This window comes from Prionailurus bengalensis, chromosome B1, assembly GCF_016509475.1.
Source record: "Prionailurus bengalensis isolate Pbe53 chromosome B1, Fcat_Pben_1.1_paternal_pri, whole genome shotgun sequence".
In the NCBI taxonomy this organism is placed as follows: Eukaryota; Metazoa; Chordata; class Mammalia; order Carnivora; family Felidae; genus Prionailurus; species Prionailurus bengalensis.
In genome coordinates this window covers 204,939,174-204,955,915 of record NC_057344.1, presented here as the reverse complement: position 1 = coordinate 204,955,915, position 16,742 = coordinate 204,939,174, and the positions used below count along the sequence as shown (strand labels likewise).

The 16,742-nt window shown below is 51.3% G+C and overlaps 1 protein-coding gene and 1 long non-coding RNA gene across 7 annotated transcripts in view; one reads left to right on the top strand and one right to left on the bottom strand.

Annotated features, from left to right (window-relative positions):
- Positions 1–4,151: 4,151 nt before the first annotated feature.
- Positions 4,152–5,580, bottom strand: LOC122479120. The gene is made up of 2 exons (XR_006296235.1): positions 5,029–5,580; positions 4,152–4,624 (listed from the first exon to the last, which is right to left on the bottom strand). It is a non-coding gene; the product is annotated as an uncharacterized LOC122479120 (long non-coding RNA).
- Positions 5,581–5,694: 114 nt separating this feature from the next.
- The window catches only part of RNF4 (ring finger protein 4), a 30,729-nt gene continuing 19,681 nt past the window's right edge, over positions 5,695–16,742 (top strand). For 4 of the 6 annotated variants that reach the window (XR_006296234.1, XR_006296233.1, XM_043573156.1 and 1 more), the window contains exon 1: positions 5,695–5,831. The gene's annotated coding sequence lies outside the window, so the exon portion shown is untranslated. Of the gene's footprint in view, positions 5,832–6,877; positions 6,901–8,114; positions 8,137–16,742 lie in introns of those variants that run through there. The other 2 variants (XM_043573155.1, XM_043573154.1) reach the window with 2 other exon arrangements.

Sequence of the window (16,742 nt, the reverse complement as noted above, 5' to 3'; positions counted from 1 at the left end):
CCCTCCCCTTTGTGGAGCTCCCAGAGCCACCTCTGCACGTGAAAACTTGGAATTCCCACTCTGCCTGGAGTCCGGTGGCTTAACTTGTGTGGTTGCACGTGTGCATTTGGTTGGAGAAGTGGCTGGAATGCTTGAGCCACTGGGAAATGGCCTGTCTCATAATTTGTCTCAAGCAAACCTCATTGCCGCCCTGGGGGGAGGGGACCCACGGGGATGCAGGAACTGTCCCCCACCTCCCATTCTGCTGATGAGGCCAGCAGTGCTCCAAGAGGTCAAGTAACCAGCCCCAAAAGCCTTGACCCACAGCTAAGTCTGTGTGACTTTAGAGCACCACCCAGCCTTCTCCAGCATCACCAAGGGGACGTGATTAGAGCCACTGACATCCGCCCATTCTCTTGGTTCCTCTGGATCCAGTGCCACACTGGAGAGGGCACGGCCTTGAGGACAGGCTGGCCGAGTGACAGCCTGCTGGTGAAATGCAGAATCATGAAAAAAGCACAATGTGCTGCGGCTCCCAGGAAGGACAGAGAATGGGGGGGGGGGGCGGGGGGGGAGTGGTCAGGGAGGGGCTGGGAACAGCCAGGTAGATAGATGTCCAAGAGAGAGTCTCCTCAAACCTGACATCCTCCCGGACCCCAGCACACATTCAGACCAGGAGGATGGGCACATTGGAGTGACAAGAACAGACACCAGAGTTCTCCCTGAATATTCTGAACTATCAGAACCCCAGGACTTTCTTTCCCATGTTGGTCAGAGAAACTTCCCACCTCCCTGTCAAAAAAGCTGAGGGGTGGGGGTGCCTGGGTGGCTCAGTCGGTTGAGCGTTCGACTTCAGCTCAGGTCACAATCTCACTGTTGGTGAGTTGGAGCCCCGGGTCGGGCTCTGTGCTGACAGCTCGGGGCCTGGAGCCTGCTTTGGATTCTGTGTCTTCCTCTCTGCTCCTCCCCTGCTCACACTCTGTCTCTCTCTCTCTCTCAAAAATAAATAAAGATTAAAAAAAAATTTTTTTTTAAGCTGAGGGGCAGAATAAATTTCATTTGAAGAGATAAACACGACATTTCTCCTATCCTGTGTGATGTGTTATTCAAACCCATTTCTACGACCTGTCCAGAGAGTCCCTCAGGAGCTCCGAGAGTTTCAAAGGATGAATTATTAGGTCTCATCTGGCAGTCCACAGGTAGGGTGGCCTTCAGGATGTGCCTGATGCAGGAGTTCTGTCTCCAGGCTGGGAGCGGCTCCAGCCTCACAACATCCAGAGGAAGAAGGGTCATCATCTCTCCCTGGTGGCCAGCTCAGGAGGGTTCTCTGTCCTTGAAGCCTTGTGCGAACATCTGCTCCAGTCTCACTGGCCTCAATCGAACATGCTCTACCGACCCAGATCCCAGGGTGGCGGAAGGTCCGTATGGGTGCCCAGAGCAGGCACCATGGCAGGAGGGGAGGATAGCCCTTCACACCTCTCAGATGGGCTCCTGGAGCAGAGGGAAGAGGTGCTAGCCCAACACATTTGTGGTGCTGTTGGCAGCGATGCTGGTGGGCAGTCCACACCAAGGTCCTTACCTGCCCTCTGGGACCAGGCAGCAGCTCAGAGCTGCCTTGAGAGTACATGGGACTCCTGCCCCATACAAACCCAGGTGGGAACAGGCCTTGGGCCATCCCGAGTTTGTAGCCTGAGGGCAGGCCTCGGGTCATGGATTAACGGCAAAATGTCTCCAGTCTCCAGGTTCCTTGCCTTGTGACCTCCCATCAGGAGGCACTCTGTGTCCCTCAGCACCTGAGTCTGGGCTGACTCACTTTGGCCCGTAGGGTGCCAGCTTTGAGGCTGGGCCTCCTGTGGCGTCCGAGCTCCCTCCTGTTCTCTTGGAACCCTGCCCAGCCCCGTTGTGAGCATGTCCGGGGTGGCCTGCTGGGATGAGACACTACATGAGGACAGCCACTTGTCGCAGCGGAAGCCCTCCCCACCCGTCCTGCAAACCAGCAAACCAGCAGAACCCGACGTGTGAGGCCAGCCAGAACCGGAACACTCCCCCTGCCCCCACTAACTTGTAGCTTCCTTGGCAACAACGGATGCCTATTTGTTCAAAGCACTGAGCTTTGAGGTTTGTTCAGAAACAACAGCTGTCTGGCCGACCCTCCAGAGCTGATGGCCTTCGTTTACCGAGGCCTCCCCTACCTGCGTGAGCTCTTTTGAGAGAGAACCAAACTGCCCCTGGAAAGAGGACCAGCCAGGAGAGATCAGGTCCAGCTGATGCTGAGAAAGCACTCTGTGGACCACCCAGGGAATTCACATCCTGCTTCAGTGTAATTTCTGCATAAGTACAGCCAGAAGACCCTCACTGACAGTACCTGAAACTCACTTGGGCTGGGGTTCTTTTGAGATAGTTAACGAGCAGATTCTCAGACCTCATCCACGGGGATTTGGCTGGTCTGATGCCCAGGAATCTACATTTAGCTGTGTGGCACTTGGAAACAATAAGGTCCCAGTCTCTTCTCTAAGCTGGAAATATTCAGGGCCACAGGCATTATCTGTGAGGGAGCCAGGGATGTCCACACCACAAGTTCAGTGCCAAGTGATGTTTGCAGAGAACTTGAAGGCAGCTCCTGAGCATGAAAAGTGGTATTTGTTGTAACTTTGTTTTTCAATATCACATCATTTATTTTTCACTAACTTCAAATTTTATTTCGATTTTTTTTTTAGGTAGGCTCTGCACCCAGCATGCAGCCAAACACGGGGCTTGAACTGATGACTCTGAGATCAAGACCTGAACTGAGATCAAGAGTCAGACTCTTGATGGTTCAGTCGGTTGAGTGTCTAACTTGATTTTGGCTTGGGTCATGATCCCAGGGTAGTGGGATCAAGCTCTATATCAGGCTCCACACTGAAAGCCTGCTTAAGACTCTTGCTCTCTCCCTCTGCCCCTCTTCCCCAATTGCACTCTCTTTCTCTCTAAAGTAAAACATAATAAAAAAAAATTTTTTAATTTTTTTTTTTAACGTTTATTTATTTTTGGGACAGAGAGAGACAGAGCATGAACGGGGGAGGGGCAGAGAGAGAGGGAGACACAGAATCGGAAACAGGCTCCAGGCTCTGAGCCATCAGCCCAGAGCCCGACGCGGGGTTCGAACTCACGGACCGCGAGATCGTGACCTGGCTGAAGTTGGACGCTTAACCGACTGCGTCACCCAGGCGCCCCAAAACATAATAAAAATTTAAAGAGTCAAGATGTTTAACCAACTGAGTCAGCCAGGCGCCCCAACTTTTTTTAAGTAGGCTCCACGTTCAGTGTGGGGTTCAAACTCATCGCCTTGAGATCAAGAGTCACATGTTCTACAACCCAGCCAGACAGATGCTCCCAGCATCACACTACCTGATGTATTAAAGTTACAAATAGAAAACCCAATCTATTCTTTAGGCTGTGAAATTCAAGTTACTAATCTTATCTATAAATCTATAACTATCATTTTGATTAGCTGTGTATGGTTGGTTCCACTCCTGTAACATTTTAAATTACATTTTAACGTGCAGAATCTAAACTTCTTTTTTTAGCATTTCCGTTGTCTGCCTTATCAAGTATTTAAAAATTCTGAGGGCGCCTAGGTGGCGCAGTCGGTTAAGCGTCCGACTTCAGCCAGGTCACGATCTCGCGGTCCATGAGTTCGAGCCCCGCGTCGGGCTCTGGGCTGACGGCTCAGCCTGGAGCCTGTTTCCGATTCTGTGTCTCCCTCTCTCTCTGCCCCTCCCCCGTTCATGCTCTGTCTCTCTCTGTCCCAAAAATAAATAAACGTTGGGAAAAAAAAATTTTTTTTTTTTTAAATAAAAATTCTGGGGCACCTGGGTGGCTCAGTTGGTTAAGCGTCCAACTTCAGCTCAGGTCATGATCTCACGGTTCGTTGTTGGAGCACCACATCAGCCTCCATGCAGACAGTACAGGGACTGCGTTGGATCCTCTGCCCCCCTCTCTCACTGCCCCTCCCCCAGTCGTGTGGGTGCTCTCAAAAATAAATAGTAAAAACATTAAAGAAGTATAAAAATTCCTAAAGATACATTAAGGTCTCATTTATCTTAAATTTGTAAATTTCCTTTAGTATTCCAATTATGATCACAAACTAAAGTCTTGTACCTTCCAACTTAGAGTCACTATCAAAATCAGTATGTTTCAAACTCAACATGTTTCACACAGAATCAGACTTATTGGATACCCTACCACACCAAATTCCTTTACAATTACATGAGTATCAAACAACAGAGATTGTTTGTAAACTCAACACAAAACCATTAATGCTCTGGCTTTGATCTGCCTAATTTCCATACATGACTCAATCTTCCGGGGAGAAGACCCCCTCCTACTAAACTGTCCATCCCAGGCATTTGGAGTGACATCCTCATTGCCTGAGGGTGTCCAGGGACCACCCGTGATGGCCATGACCTGATCTGGGCACTCTCAGAACAGGAGGGACAAGCTAGGCTTTCTATTGCCAAATCCATGTCCAAGTGCAGTTCTGGAAGCTGAAGTCGAGGAATCCACCACCGGCTTTTCACTCCGGGTTCTGATCTGCAGCCCCTCTCAGGGCCTGGCATGCACCTGTGCTGGTCTGTGTGGAGCCCTTCAACCGTCCACCTTCTTCCTGTGAGGCAGATACTGTACAGTGACTATTCCCGTATAACAGGTGAGGGGTCTGAAACGTGCTTGAAACAACGGAGCACTCAAACTCAGACTCGGGCAGTAAGGGTCTAGAGCCCGTATTCTTAACCCCCCCGAGTTGCACCAGACGCCCCGGGGGGGAGCTCCAGGCCTCTGCCTGGGCCCTGGCCCCTTTGGGGGCCAGAGTGCTCCTCTGGGGGTGCAGTCCTTCCTTTCCTCGCACCCATTGCCCTCGGGATAATCCAGACTCAACCTGGCATCTGGGTCCTCCACAGTCTGACTCTTGCCTCCCCCCCCCCACCCCCGACTCCCCACCTCTGCTCCTCGCACAAAGGGTAGCCTGCAGTCTCCTGGACATGTCAGCCTCTCTCTCCCCACCCAGGCTACCTCTTCTGAGAACTCTCTCCTTCCTTCTAGTCCTTTCAGTTCCCAGCTCCGAGGTCGCTTCCTCCAGGGGGCCCTCCCAGACGTCCTGGTTCAGCGCCTCCTCCCGGTTCCCGCAAAGGGGCCAGGCTGTGCTTCCTTCCAGTTTTCACTGCCAGCCTAGTAAACAGTCCGGGAACACTGGGACCAGACGCTGGCCCACGACCTGGCACGTCGGGTCGCGAGGGCCCTGGAGTTCCTGCAGATTCAGGCCCGGGTTTGGGCCAATAGTAGAGAGCTCGGGAGCGTTCACAGGAGAGAGAACTGAGGCCCGAAGCGGGGTGGGAGTGGGCCCGGTACGCGGGCCGCGGGCCGGCTGGCCTGGAATAACGCCCAGCTCCGCTCCGTCCGCCGGCCGCATCCGCCCCGTATCAGAGGGCCCGGAACCGGCCGCCGCTCTGCAAACCACAACTCCCGAGAGGCCTTGCGCACCGAGGGGGCGCAGATCGCCTCTCTCGCGGGAAGGCGGGAGCTTGAGCTCGCGAGCGCGGGCGGAGCCGGAAAGAAGCGCTTTTCAAAGCGGTAATAGATGGTTTTCTTATCCAATAGAATTGAAAACGTACCTCCTGCACCGGTAGACCACGGGAGTACGAGGAGCGGCGGCCAATGGGGACGCCCCGGGGGTGGAGCCGAGGCCTCCGGAGCGGAAGTGGATCGCTGCTGAGGCGGCGGCGTCTTGCTGGAGGGTTTCTCCTCCGTGGTTTCCGGAGGTGCTTCTTCGCTGGACTGCGTCGGCGTTGGCTGCTGCCGGGCCAGACCCGCTCCAGGTAAGCCTGGCTTCACGGAGAGGGGGCGGCCAGCCAGAGCCGGGCGGGTGTGGGGTTCGGACGGCTTCGCGGCCTGCAGAGGCCTCGGCGCGGCGGCCCTCCGGAGCGCAGCCAACCCCCCTCGGGCCGGACGCCCGGCCGGGCCTCCCCCGAGCCCGCGAGCCCGCCCAGCTGTCCGCGTGGCTGCGTGAGCCCGGCGCGGCGCAGGCGACGGACGTACGAACGCCTCGCTGAGGGCCTCCGCCGCCCCGGCGGGCTGCGGTCCCAGCGTTTAGTTGTAGCGCAGCTGGAGAAACCGAGGCTGGGGTGGGGGGCGGACGCGCCCAAGGTCACTCGGGGAGGCGGACCGGGCGGCAAGGGCCGTTCAGGGGAGGCCCCGGCCAGCTTTTTGTTCCCCGCTGACGCCGCCTCCTTTGTGTGCTCGCGCCGCCGCCCCGCCATCGTGGGCCTGCCAGTCCTCCCGGGCCGCGTGGCGGAGCCTGCTCGGCCTCGTGGGGCTGGGGGCGGCGGGGGCTGGGCTCGGGAGCGCCCACCTGGGGCTGAGCTCCGTGGGTCCTCAGCTTCCGGTCGCTGGGGACCGCTCGTGCGCTGAAGCCCGCGGCCGGCCCCGCCCCTCGGGCGCCTGCACCCCCACGCGCATCCCCGGCGCGCTGGTGGCCGGGGGGCCTGGAGAGTAATCCGGGTCGCGGTGAGGCTTGAGACCCGAAACGCGGTACTCCCTGTACTCCGCTTTCCACCCTTTGACCCGTCCGGGGAGAAGCCTGGACTTTACCGCAGTAGTCGTTTGGGGGAGGTTTTGGCTTTTGTCTTACTCTAGTCCGTCCCCATCCACATTCACAGGCGTGCCTTCGTTCTGCTTCAAGTTCTCGCAGCCCGATGTAGGTAGGGTCTCGGCTCTGCAGCCCTGCACTCTGCTTCGGCTGCCGACGTGTTGGGGAGGCTGAGGCGGTCTGCCCAAGGTCGTACAGTCGGCGAACTAGTTGACGGCAGAGCTGGTCTGGCTGGAACCTCGTTTTCCTGGCTGCAGGACTGGCCTTTGAGTTCAGTGACTAGGAGTTTGGGGACCACGGTAATGACGGACAGAGACGCCGAAGGGAATCGTTTTGGTTTTTGGGGGGTGTGTTTTTTTAATGGGTAGGGAGGCATAGTGGGTTCAGTGTTATCTACGAGCTTGAGGTGAAATGGGAACATTCAAGTAGAAAGATGTGTTGCTGGTTTTTGCATTGCCTGAACTTGAGTTTCCGAATCAGATTTAAAAATCTTACTTGAATGCGGTGTTTATCAATCTTTTTTTACAGTGAACTCCCCCCTTTTATATATTGTCTTCCGAATTGATCTCCACGAAATGTTAATGCTTTTTAAATAGCGTACGTCTTTTTATGTACTGTATGTGTATCTTATGCTTTACATAAAAAGAGTGAGTTTTTTCACCCCGTTTGAGAATGTGTACTTTAAAATTCTAAGCACACCTTTGAGGTCTCCCGTGTGCCAGGCTTTCTGCTCGGGGGTACAGCCCCTTGAGGGAATGAGAGGAATTCTCTGAGGTGGAAATACAGATTGTACGAGAGACGGGACTGGAGGTAGAAGCAGGAACCGGCTGGCAAAAGGTTTTTGGTGTGCCCCAAGTTAAGGAATTCAGAATTTATGTTAAGACCAAGTGGGAAGAATTACCAGATTAAGTCCTAAGCAGGGAAGTAATATGGCTGTATTTGCATTTTAGAAAAATCACTGTGCTGTGAGAGGATGGCTTAGAAAGGGCGGTGAGACTGCTGGCCTCTGGACCAGCCAGGACGAGAGAAGGGTAGCTTGCTTGGACCAGGGTAGGGACTGGGAACCAAGCTTGGTGCCCAGGATTGCCAGTTGTGGCAATTCTTCGCTGGCTCTTTACCTAAAAAGCTGTTGCAAAGCTCATGTCCAGTAGTTTATACTCCCACCAACTTCTGGAAAAGATTTGAGGTGCTACTCAGCGCAAATACATACACAAGGTGATTGGTTTTTGTGCTGTATAAAAATGACTTTGTGAGTTCTTTGTGCATATGTTGTCAGTGTGTAATTTTGAAATGATTTACCCCCATCTTTTACTGTCCTCAGATTAGGACTCTTTGAAGGGTAAGGTTGCTTCCGTAGATATAATGGGGCTGACTCCTGTTTATTATTAAGATATAATTCACATGTACGTTCTTCTAACTCATCTTTCCTAAACAGCTTGTTTCTCAGCAGGGCTTTGGGAATTGTAGAGCAAAGCATTTTAAGGTTTCCTCTCTGAGAAGGAAGGCCCGGAGCACAGATACTGCTGCATCCCAAGGTCAGAGTTCAAGTGTGATGAGAAAACACGTGAGGTTAGGTGGGAGAAAGCTACTACAGAATTTCCTTTGGAAAGGTTTTGGGCATAAATAAGAACTGTTAAGTTTATTATTCATACTGTACCACGCAGGATAGGTAAAGCCTAAAAGTGTTTCAAAATAAGTATTATCAGTAGCTTGCTTGCATAAAAGAGAAATTGTGAGCCTGAGGTTTCCCTGGAGTATTTTTTTAAATTATGTTTATTTTATTTTTTTAGTGATTTGTACACCCAACATGAGGCTCGAACCCATGAACCTGAGATCCTTTTCTAGCCATTATGTTTGTAGAGATGTTCTTTCCTTTTTTCCCATGATGGTGGTGTGTTTTTGAGTCTTTGTTTCCCGATGGTGACTATATTTAAAAAAAAATTTTTTTTAGTGTTTATTTATGGTTGAGAGAGAGTGTGAGCAGGGGCAGGGGGAGGCAGAGAGAGGGAGACACAGAATCTAAAGCAGGCTCCAGGCTCTGAGCTGTCAGCACAGAGCTAACCTGGGGCTGGAACCCATAAACCGTGAAACCATAACCTGAGCCGAAGTCAGACACTTAGTCTACTGAGCCACTTAGACACCCCTGCTGATATATTTTTACTTGCAGTGTAAGACTCCATTTCCGCCATCTCAGAAATGCAGCCTCTTTTCACCTCAAAGGCATTCTCTCTCAGGCATGTAGTGAGCTTGATAGTTTATTTCAGTGGAAGAAAGTCACAGTTTATTTCATCAGCATGTTTATGGTAAGAGAAGGGGACAGTAAGTATTGGACTTGGAATCAGATTGAGCATGTCGAGTGCAGGAGAAGAAGCGGTTAGATTAGGACCACGAGCATGGATCATATTATGGTCCTGCTGAACGGAAGAGCCTGCAGCAGGTGACTGACAGCCTGGGTACCAGAGCCAAGTACAGCCACTTGTGCTTTGAACACTTGTTTGGAAGCGTGATTAGTTCCATCCAACAGGATTTAAATCTCAGGGACCAGTCTGAACGTTACGGGATTCGAGTTGATGTGCGTAATTTCACCTGTGAGAGATACTAGATGAACACAGAAAATTGAACTGAGCTGAACCAAGTCACGCAGCCTGAAGATAGTACACTCTCCTCAAACATCTACTCAAACATCTTTCTCAGTGACTGTGTTATGAGCCACACCCTTGCACATCTCACGTTTAAAAAATTTCGCCCTACTTCCCAGTAACTCACTGCAAACCTTGTAAAGTACCATAGCTGTATATGTGCATTTCCCATTTAACGCGTACAGCTGTGCTACCGTTTTTGTTAGGTTCTTAACTTTTGTGTGCATGTGACACTGACAAAGTTTTTTTAGTTGTACCCTTAATTTCATTTTCCCCCCATAAGCTGTGCAGTTTTTTGTATTGTGTGGTATATTTTAGAAATACACACGTCTGTAACTTCAGATGAGGCCACAAAGGTTAGTGGTGAGTTGGGGAAGGGAGGTTGGCTCTGTGAAGGTGATGGATGTGATTGGGAATATTTGCAGTCTTCTTGGATCTTTTGGAGCCTGGTAGTTTTTTGGGTGTTTTGTTTTGTTTTTTAAGCTACCATGTGAAGCCTTTTAACTTTCCCTGACCCCTTTTCCATCTATATTAGAGCATTGGATCTATTAGTTGGGTGCTTTGCTGTTCTAATGAAGCATCCCAGGTGCCACATTTGTCCTGGAGGCCAAGGACTGTTGACTTCCTATTTTACTTCCTAGGGAGAGTGTTGAAGGAGAGTTGAGGAGGGTCTGGATTAGGGCTTCCTCTGCTCATAAACCCAGGTTTATGGGATCCCACTACCAAGATTAGTGTCTCTCGAGGATTGAGTTTGGCTAGCTCTTTGGTGACAGCATGCATCCATTCATTAGCCAACCCACAGCTGCATCTGCCTTGAGTGGAAGGGAAGGACTTGTGCTGAGGAGCTCGCGGAGGAGAGGGGCAGTGCTATTTGAGACCGGCCCGGGTATGCAGTAAAGGAGTTCCCTCAGTGGGCACTGCTCCTCTGCTCCCTGCTATAGGTATAAGCCAAAGAATCAAATTTGTAAGCTTCTGACGATACCCCCGCCCCCCTTCAGGACCTGTACCTTAGCCCTTTTTTTAGTACTAGATTCGTTCCTCACACACCCTCTTCTCGACTGGATATTAGTTCAGGATTCAGTAGAAGCATCTAAGCCTTCTAGCTGGCTTTTTCTGTTAGGCTCTGTGTTCAGGCACCATCCACACAGGCCTAGCACGCCTGCCTCTGTGAGTTTCATGGCCACAGTGACCCTGATCCTGGGGAAAAATGGGAAGTTGTTGATGGCCTCAGCACCTGAGGTTGATACGCTCTATGGGCCTCTGGTATCTTTTCGACCTCGGGAAGGATAGATCCATAGATCCTTAGGTTTCTTTTTGTTGTTGTTTTTTTAAAGCTTATTTATTTATTTAGAGAGAGCATGTGTGTGAGCAGGGGAGGGGCAGAGAGAGAGAGAGAGAGAGAGAGAGAGAGAGAGAATCCCAACCAGGCTCCATCCACTGTACTATCCATGCAGGGCCCGACATAGGGCTTGATCTCATGAACCGTGAGCTCATGACCTGAGCTGAAATGAAGAAATGAGCCACCCAGGGGCCCCTTGGGTTTCCTTTGTTATGAACCCTTGCTCGTGGCCTCCGGGAATTGCCTTTATCTGCATCACCAGGCCACCATGGCCTGAAAGAAAATTGGGTTAGGGGTCATCAGTGGAGAAGCCACTTAGCTTCTCTTCTTTGCCGTCCCAGAGTAGTAACCCTTCTACAAAGGAGTTGGTTGGATGTGGTATTTTTTAATATCTTCCCAGCTGTGAATATCTTCCTGACCAATCACTGGTAACAACCTCATCAGCCATGGCTATCGGGGAATGAAGGTGTCCCCATGCCCAGGGGTTTCATCAACAGAAAGGTCAACCTAGTGTTTGTGGGGGAATTGTTCAAAATCCTGCAGGTAAAGCTATAGAAAAATTTGTAGGAACAGCTTGTTGGAGAAGAGGAGGAGCCACGGTCTACACTGGCTGTGTTTGGGTCCTAGGTGTGTCCTGGAGGTCCCAGGCCTGGATGGGAGAGGCGCAGGGTCCTGCTAGAGGCAAATTCCTTACAGATGTTTCTGGGGCTGTGTCCACCGCAGAGTGCCTCTGAGTGACTGACTAAACCCTGTCAAAGGGTCTAGAAAAAGAGTATTATGTAAAGTTTATCTTTAATTTTTTTTGTTGTTGTGGTAAAATATATCTTTTATAATGTGAATTATTTGAACCACTTTCAGGTGTTCATTGGCATTAAGTACATCACACTGTTGTGCAACCATCAACTGCCATCTGTCTGCAGAAGTTTCTCCTCTTTCCAGAGAGAAACTCATGTATTCATTAAATAGTAACTTCCTGTTCCCCCTCCCTCCCTTCCCTGGCAATCACCTTTCTACTTATTCTCTGTTGCTGAATTTGATGGCTCTCAGGGCCTCATAGAAGGGGAATTATACATTATTTGCCCTTTTGTGTCTTCTTTTACTGAGCATGCCTTCATTGTTCATTGGAGCCTGTGTCTGGATTTTATTTTGAAAGCTCAATAATCTCTTTATTGATGTTTCTTCATAGATTTTCAAAAAACTGAAGTTCACTCTTAATTTTGGATTTTTGCATCTGGAGGCTTGAATCACAAAAGTAGACCATCTCTATATCCAGACAGCTGTTCTTTTTTTCTTTCTGTCTAGTAGAAGCAAAAGGCTGTCCTTGAGGGGTCCTGTTAGGAGAAAAGGAAAGAAGTTCCCTTGGTGACATCACCAGGCAGGTGTGATGGTCCTTGGTGCTAATGCTCCTTTCAGGCCTCTGAGACTTTGATGATTGCTGGTGATGACTTCATCAGGGTAATAAAATACATTTGGAAAGAGCAGCTACTGTCTCTCCAAGCCTAGTGTGATGCTTTCTCTTTCTGTCACATCCTTTCATCTAACTCCTGCAAAACCCCCAGGGGAGACCAGTGGTCAAGGCCCCTAAGCCTCCTTTAGGAATAAATAACTGGGAGAGGTCTGCCCCATTACCTCTGTGCTGGCTTTTCAGCCTGCTCTAAGCCTAAGGAGGAGTGACTAGCTACATCCTGCCAGGCAAGTCTTTTCTGGAAATGAAATGACCCTCGAGATCATGACCTGACCAAAATTAAGAGGCAGACACTTAACCAGCCGAGGCGAATATTTTTCTTAAGTACTGAGGCCCAATTGCTGATGTGACAGTGTCATCAAGGTTCCATTTAAAAAAATTGGGGGGGGGTGGTGCTCCTGGCTGACTCAGTGGGTAAAGCATGTGACTCTTGATCTCAGGGCCATGAGATCAAGCCCCACATTGGGGGTAGAGCTCGCTTACAAGCTTTGAGGGGCGCATGGGTGGCTTAGTCGGTTGAGTGTCCAACTTCAGCTCAGGTCATCTAACGGTTCATGGGTTTGAGCCCTGCATCGGCCTCTGTGCTGACAGCTCAGAGCCTGGAGCCTGCTTCAGATTCTGTGTCTCCCTCTCTTTGCCCCTTCCCTGCTCATGCTTTGTCTGTCTGTCTGTCTCTCTCTCAAAAATAAACATTAAACAAAATTAAAAAAAAAAAAAAGCTTTGAAATGAAAGTTATTGGCAGGGTTTTTTTTTTTTTTTTTTTACTTTTTTTGAGAGAGAGGGAGTCGGGGAAGGGCAGAGAGACAGGGAGACAATCCCAAGCAGGCTCCGGGCTGTCAGTGCTGGAACTCACAAACCATGAGATCATGACCTGAGCTGAAACCAAGAATCGGAGGCTTGACCTACTGAGCCACCCAGGCGCCCCAGTTATTGGCAACTTTTAGTGCTCAGGCTCAGTCCCCCAAGAGGGCAGGCTGTGCTGGGCACTGGTACGTTGCCAATGGCCTTGGGTATTTTTTACATTCTTTACAAAATTACAAAAGCTGTTGGTTAGTACACAATGCTCTTTAAAACATTCTTGATTTTTAACACATGTTCCATACGTAGTTCTGCTTTTGGAATTCCATTTATGGAAATACTTAAAATAACACGGCAATGATATGTTTATGGTTTTAAAAGGGGAGATATGAAGTAGACAGTTGGTACTAGCCAGTACCCGATTAGTCACTGATAAATGGGTGTTTCCCTGATGAAATCCTGTAGGATTTGTGCTGCTTTCTCTCTGCTTGTACCACGCCAGCATAAAGAGGTTGCCCTGGCTGGCTCATTCATACCCACAGGAGACTGCGTGTGTGTCTCATAGCCATTTAGGAGTTTACAGTGAGAGCGGCTTGTAGTTGGCGCACAGAATGAGTGGCCCGATGCGCCTGCACATCGTCTCCCCGTAGAAAAATGCACAAGGAGCCACCGAAGAACCAAGATGGCCTGGCACTTGTGGCACCCGCCCGGAGAGTTAGGTCTCCGATGTCTGTGGGTAATTGTGCCAGCCTCTGCTGCCTGGTGGTATGAAGGAGGGCTCCCACACCCTGGGCTGCACAGAGCTGCTCATCCCTAGATCTCCCTTGGGCACCCTGTGGGCCTACACTTGGGTCTCTGGTGCACCCCTGGCCCGCCCCTCCTCTGTGGACTCTCCCTTTCTTGGCATGGGAGGACCAGGTCTGGTCTCACACTGACTGCTTCCTGCCTGCCTGGCTGTTTGTAGCCATTTTGTCTGTAGACGTATATCGGGTACGCGGTCACGTGTGTCACTCCCACTAGAATGGGGGGGGGGGTGTCATTCTCTGAAGTGTCAGTGATGACTTCATGGGAAAAAAATGCATCTCTAATAAGGACAGAATGAGTAGAGCCTTCAGTCTGTACTGGCCTCGATAGCTCCCTCCCGTCAGGCTGTCCTGTCTCCCACCCACCACCTCCAAGCCACACAGCTTTCTTCTTGCCTGGGGATCTTAAGTCTCCTTACCTCCTCTCTGTCTGCTTCTGACTGGTTCAGCCTCCCGCTGGCCCTCAGAGCACATGGGTGACAGGATCTTTAAATGCAGCTCTCTATGGAAAAGCCTCGGTTGTCCTGCCCTTGAGCTGTGGGTTAAGAGGCGAGTCATGATGGGTCCGTTCACCCTTGCTGTCTTCTGCCCTCTACAGCCACCCACACAGTCCCTGCCTGAGGCATTCTTCTCCCCTTCTGCACATCCGCCCCCGCCTGGTTGGTTTCTAGAGTAACTCCTGTCACTTTGGGCCTCCACTTGCTTGGTCACCGGTGAGCACCTTCCTGTCGCCTGGCCTGTTGACTGCTGCTTCCTCCCTGGAACACAGGCTTTGTCTGATGCCTCCGGCTTCTCTCCAAGCTTTGTTTCTGACTTTTTATTCTGCTTATAGGCTCTTGCTCTACCTGACTCCCTGTGTTTACAGGTTTAAACACAGTCTGAAACCTCTACCTCCACTCCAGTTATCTCTCCTGAGTTTTTTCAGCTGCCTTGGACCTTTCTACCTGGATATCCCACATCCAGCATTTCTGAAACTAAAACTGTGTACCGTCAACTCCTGTTTCTTTTCTCCCTTCCCTGGTTCAGTTTTATGGCCTCACTCCTGCCAAGTAACCAGCTAGATCCCTTTGTATGTGTGGTCCTTACCCTCCTATCAGAGCTTTAGGAACTCCTGGCATCTGGCCTTCCTGGCCATGCCCAGTGTCATGCGCTACCCCCGTCTTGTCTTAGTGGCAGGGACACCATTAACCACTCCACTTTGCACAAGGGATCAGGCTGGGTACAGAGTAGACAGACAGTGTCCTGCCCTCACAGCACTTAGTCGAGTGAGGGCATGTGAATGACTTCACGGTCTGCCTTGGGAACCGAAGGACCGTGGGCCGTCTGCTGACTTGGGGTGCTGGTATTGTTGGAAGGACTTTGTTTCTGGATATAATGAATTCGAAAACCTGGAAAACATCATCCATTTTCCAGATTATTTCTAGAATCAAAGACACCTGGTTCTGGCATGGTATTTATTTAACAGTGTAGGTTCTGGTGTCACACTGTCCTGGTTTAAATCCAGGCTGCTGTTTGGTGGTTGTGGATTTGGGGCAGGTTGCTTAATCCCTGACCATCCTTAGCTCTCTCATGTGTAAAACAATAACCTCAGGAGCACCTTCCCCCTTGTTGGGTGATGGGACCGTTACAGAAACTGTGTTTGGAAAGCACAGTGGTTTGCACACGTTAGAAGTAACGTCTGGGCTTCAGCTGTTGTTAGTCTCACTTTTATTCTGATGGCGTCTATCACCTGCAGGATCCAGAACACTTTGTAGGCTGTGGAGGCTACCTTCCTGTGAGCCCTGCCTTCCCCGTCCAGACAGTACACTTCCACACCCGCACTCTGGTCTGTTGGGTGCCCTCCGTTCTCTGGTGGATTTCCCGAAGGCCAGCCTTCCAACTCCCTATGCTCTCTGAACACTGTTCTTCCAAAAGAAGCGGAGAGATTGGAAATGAACTGCTGGGCTGGGGCTGTGGGAGGTGGTTTCAGAGAGTAGAGGGGGCGTGCAGGCCAAGGGGGTGGGGGTGCCTCTGGGGCAGCCCGTAGGACAGGTCTTGACCATCCTTGCAAGTCTAAAAAGTAACCAAGTGGGAGGCAAGAGGCTTAGGGAATAGCCCAGGCGCGGGCTTTACTTTATTTGCCGTCGCTCAGCAGGCAGATCTCCCTCCTTGCCTGTCAGTGACGTTTTTATCAAAGATTCTTCTCAATTCTGAGACCCACCATGACGTAGGTGACTTCCCCCCCAAACAGCTGCATCATGGTGTACCCCCGGACGTAAGCTCCTCCTCAGGATCTGAAACATACGCAGATGTGTTCGAATCCAGAAAGTGCGGCGGTCTTGTGAGTCCCTGGAGGCCATTGGGGCGCCTCCCCCTCTGCTCAGACCAGGAGGGCACTCTTCCTCCCAGCCAGAGCCTCTGCCCTGAACGCAATGTCAGCCGAGGTTTACCTTTACTGGGCCAGGTGTTGCTTTGGGAAGCGTGGGGGCCATCTGAGGGGGGGTGCCGTCAGGAGCGGTCATGCTGCGTGCCAGCTGCACGTCTCCCCGCAGAGTGACGGTGAGGACGCTACCCCTCTAGGCCAGCCGGGATCAGAGTGGATAATGAGGTGCCAGGGAGTTGGACGTGGGCAGATGCAGATCACCAGGTAGTAGAGAAAGGCTCAGCCGGCTGGGCAGTTCCTCCAACGGGGCTTCTGTTGAAAACACCCGGGGTGGGGTGGCTGCTGAGAAACCTCTGATCTGTCCTTGTCCTGTGTTTCTTTACACCTGGCTCGTATACCTCAGTTACACCTGAGCCGTCGCCAGTGCCAGCGTGCCCCCACCCCCCAGCGGGGAGCTGATGCCTGGGTCTGTTCGCTGCTGTGTTCCCAGGGCAGGGGCCATACTGACCATTGAGCGAGGTGGGGAGACGAGGTGTAGAGAGGGGCCGGGGGCGGCACATGAGTCCCATTAGCCCCTGGGATCCTCGAACACCCGTTGCAGGAGGCGCTGCTCTGTTTCATAGTTAAACAGGGCACAAAGTTTGGTGCTTTGCCCAAGGTACGAGGAGGGCTTTGGAAGCACCTGACCAATCCAGGCTGCCTGGGTCTGCAGATGTGCTCCCCACTGCTGCAGC